This window comes from Octopus sinensis, linkage group LG16, assembly GCF_006345805.1.
Source record: "Octopus sinensis linkage group LG16, ASM634580v1, whole genome shotgun sequence".
NCBI classification, from domain to species: domain Eukaryota; kingdom Metazoa; phylum Mollusca; class Cephalopoda; order Octopoda; family Octopodidae; genus Octopus; species Octopus sinensis.
The window spans coordinates 6618947-6623946 of NC_043012.1; the positions used below are offsets into that span (position 1 = coordinate 6618947).

Here is a 5000-nt window from a genome sequence, read left to right on the forward strand (position 1 = left end):
GGGTGCAATATTGGAAAACATGGCATACACACAGTGAGAAAGTTTGGCAGCAAAACCACAATATCTGGCATGTTATTATTACGAAATTCCTCATAACTCATGACAGTTTGGAAAAAAACATGAACATTAGAATGATGATGATAATGATGATGATGATGCTGATGATGATACAATTTATTTCATTATGCTATTATCACTCTTTTGCACAAAGGTGGTTAGTTGAGCACAACCAGTTCCTCCGTATCTTTTCTCACTAAAAGAGTTGTATTTGGTTTAAGTAAATATATCTGGATTTTATGTGCAAGATCCCAGCTGTACTTGGTCTTTAAAATATATCAAAATGGGCTGGTAGTAGTAGTAGTAGTAGTAGTAGTAGTAGTAGTAGTAGTAGTAGTAGTAGTAGCCTTCATTTATATCAACATTTCTGTAAATGAGATGAGTTATTGCTAGCTTCTCTATCACCTCTTTCATTACACAGACTTAATAATTACAAATAATTACCAATAATTGATATCTGGAAATTGGCACAATACCACACATTTGTAGAACAAGGGGTGGGGGAGTTGTATACATAGTTATTTGTATCAAAGCCCGACCCCCCCACACACACACACACCTACAATGCTAGGTTCTTATTTTATCGATTGAAGAAAGATGAAAGGCAGGCGTCGTCTCTGATGAAATGCTGCATGCTAAAAACCAGCAAGACAGAACAGTGGTGATGGTGGTGGTAGTGGTGGCAGGGACGGACAGACAGACAGACACACAGCTTAAACATTCTAAACATTCTAAAGGAATTTAATCTGCTTCCCTACCATTTCAGCCATTCCAAAGTACATTGTTGATTGCGACCAATAAAATCTCCATTAAACTAATGAAACAATTTAAATATATGAATATGCAAAAACGTTCTCATACACAATGTTCTCAATTAACTGTGACCACATACATTGGCATTTATCAAGAAATTGGGGTGAGGGGCTGACAAAAAAGAAAAAATGCGAAAAAAAGGAAAATAATCAGTTGTGTCCGATTAGAAAGAAACAATGAATAATTAACATTAAGGAGGAAATTATCTTTGGTTCAATTTACACTTGTAGATAATCTTTCCACTCCATTCATATATTCAAAAGAAATTTCCAGCACCATGCAAATGTCAACAGAATGCCTTTAAGATAGTAAAATATGCATATATATGGGAATACATACACAAATACATATATGTGTATATATATATATATATATATATATATATATATATATATATACACACATACACACACATATACATATTCATACATACACATTGACAGATATACAGACACATATATATACACACACATATACATACATATATATATATATCATCATCATCATCATCATCATTGTTTAATGTCCACTTTCCATACAGGCATGGGTTGGATGATTTGATTGAGGTCTGGTGAACCAGATGGCTGCACCAGGCTCCAATCTGATCTGGCAGAGTTTCTACAGCTGGGTGCCCTTCCTAATGCCAACTACTCTGAGAGTGTAGTGGGTGCTTTTATGTGCCACCAGCACAAGGGCCAGTCAGGCGTACTGGCAATGGCCATGCTCAAATGGTGCTTTTTATGTGCCATCTGCACAAGAGCCAGTCCAGCGGCACTGGCAATGACCTTGCTCGAATGTTTTTTCACGTGCCACCCAGCACAAGTGCCAGTAAGGCAACGCAGGTAATGATCACGCCCTAATTGTGCTTTTTATGTGCCACTGGCACAGAAGCCAGTTTGTTGCTCTGGCAACAATCACGCTCAGATGGTACTCTTAGCGCTCCACTAGCATGGATGCCAGTCATCGAATTTGATTTCGATTTCGATTTCACTTGCCTCAACAGGTCTTCACAAGCTGAGTTTAGTATCCTCCATCTTCCTTTCTATTGGACTCTCCTCTGTTTCTGAAGAAGAGCATTGCTTGAAACATTAAGCCATCCTTTTTTCCTTCCCTGAGCGTCTGCTAATACTTTACATCTACCACGTCCTCGCATTGTTGTTTTTTTGTGTTTGTTCTTCATTCTTTGGACTTACTATGGTATATATATATCTTTGTATATATGTATATGTATATGTTATGTATATATATATATATTATATATATATATATATATATATATATATAATGCATATATATATATATACTATATATATATGACTATATATATAGTATATGTATATTATATGATATTATATATATATATATATATATATATATATATATATAATATATATATATATATGCATATATATATATATCTATATCTATATATATATATGCATATATATATATATCTATATCTATATAGATTATATATATATATATTATTATATATATATGATGACTCCTCCCTTGTTATCGAGTATGGCCATTGCACGAAGCTTAACTGTTATTGGTGCTGTGATTGAATGTGACTTTTTAGCCCAGCTAAAGATCTACAATGTCTTGTACAGAATTGGCAGCTTAAAACCTTTACCGGTCATAGCCGGCTGTAGTTGTAACTGGGCTTCATGTACCTCTGCATATCATTTAAATCCTCCTGCCGAATTACACTCTCTTCCACATGCCTGACAGATATGATTAGTATGGTGTATAACACCACCACCAGTGGTCAGGTTGTCACTCATCTGTCTCGCTTAATGACTACAAAGATGACTCATGAGTCCAGCTTTACTGAGGCAGAGTCTTGCACAGACACTGCATGTCAGCATCATAGGAAGACCCTTCCCATCTGGAAGTGTAACAGTGATGCCCTTCCTGATATCCCTCCTTACTTTCTCATGCGCAACTCGTGATTTCTCAAAAGTAGCTGTCCCCTTGTGCACAATCCTTCTCCACCTGCTATGATCAGTAGCTATGCCCTCCCATGTGTCAGGAGAGATGCAAGCATCTCTTAAAGAAGCCTTCAGCAAGTCCTTATACCTCTTTTTTGGTTTATGTGGGGGTCGTTCTCCTTTAGTTAACTCTCCATAAAAGAGTTGTTTTGGCATCCTTGAATCCTTCATCCTGATCAGATGACCACTCCATCTGAGCCTTTGCTTTAACACAAGAACTTCTATACTTTCGCACCGAGAGCCTTCCAATATTTCAAGATCACTGATGCAGTCCTCCCACTTAATGCTGTAGATCCATCTGAGACACATCTGATGGAAACATTCCAGTTGTTTAAGATGGTATCGAAATGTGACCCACGTCTCGCAGGCATAGAGAAGAGAAGGGAGCATGCATGCGTTGTACACCTTTAACTTTGTCTTTCTGCATAGGTCTCACCGACTCCAGAGGTGCCTTTCTAGCCTTCCAAAAGCATCTCTTGCTTTCATAATTCAGTATGGAATTTCATCATCCAAATTGCTATATCTATTAACAGTGCTTCCCAGGTAGACAAACTGATCAACTACATCAAGTCGTTTACCTTACACATAGATATTTGGTACACTATACTGCTTACCAGGGGCAGGTTGGTACATGACAACAGTTTTCTTGAGACTGACTGTCAATCCTAAGGCAGTACAAGCATCAGAGAATGCATTCAAAACGTGTCGCATTAAGGAAAAACCAATACCAAGGTAGAACAAGTATCTCCAGTCATTTAGAATAATTCAATAAGGGTAATGTGAATTTGAAGTCTTACAGACATTTCTGGGATAACCCAAGTGGTAGGTTAGCGATTCCATCATCAGCGACAAGGACAAAGATTTACTGTTTATAAGGAATAAAATAGAAGAATAAAGAAATAAAGAGTCATGGTAGAATACTGGCAGGACTCATCTTTTTCCAGAGGATGTGGATGTTGGTCGGTACTTCCATATACTCTGGAAAAAGATGATTTCTGAATATTATTTTCCAGCCTGTATTCTACCTTTACTTTTTATTCTTCTGTTTTATTCCTCATAAACTGTAAATCTTCCTATTCATACTTTGTCTCTGATGACAGAATACCTAGTGCATGGACATGCTTTAGTATCACTTGGGTTATCCCAGAAACGGCTGTAAGACTTTGAATTCACCTTACCCTAAATAAATTATTCTAAATGACTTGAGATACTAGCTCTGCCTTCGTTTTGCCTTTTCTTCTAATATAATATATACCTGCTATAACAGAACCCTAACATAAATCCCTAGATCCAGCTTCAGTTGTTAACTTGGTACCTAGCAGATGACCAATTATAGCACTTACTCAGCATGCCTATACTTTTAGATCACAAGTGAACTAAACCCCTCATATTCTATATATATATATATATATATATATTATATATATATATATATATATATATATATATATATATATATATACAAAATATGAATTAGAGATAAAACCACTATTAGGCAACTCAAACAGTGATAGACATAAACCAATACATAAATAACAAATAATATAAATATAATTAATATAATATATAATATATGTATATAATTTTTTTTTAAAGTATAAAAAGAATGATAAATATAAATATAATTAATATAATATATAATATATATATATATATATATATATACACACTTAGGTATCAAGAGAAGAGGGGCACCACAGAAATGATAAATGGTTTATGGCACAAAAGAAATCATTTTAAACTTGGTGAAATTATATTCAAAGTAGTTTATATGATCAGAAATATAATTTCAAAGTGTTCAAGGTGTCATAGTGAGGGTCTGGTCAAAAACTTTACCATTAAATCAGTAAGAGAAAACCTTTAAAGTATAAAGAGGGATTACACAAAAATAAATGTTATTTTCCATCTTATTGTTAGTTTTGTTTTATTTAAAAGAAAAAAAATTTATTAAATGGTTTATTATTGTAGCAAAGATTGTTTGCCACCATAACACGGCAGTCCTGGTTTAGGACTAATGTTGCTGTAATCTAGCCCCAAGAGACATCATCTCCAGCTGGCTATGTGACACGCTCAGTGCTCTTATATTTTCAAACAAGGAAATCTCACGTTGTGAGATTTAAAAACAGTAATTTTCTG

General features: G+C 34.9%; 1 protein-coding gene across 4 annotated transcripts in view; it reads right to left on the reverse strand.

The window, feature by feature from the left end:
* Positions 1 to 5000, reverse strand: part of LOC115220440 (synaptogenesis protein syg-2) — a 675863-nt gene that overhangs the window by 238161 nt on the left and 432702 nt on the right. The gene's annotated exons all lie outside the window — the stretch shown is intronic.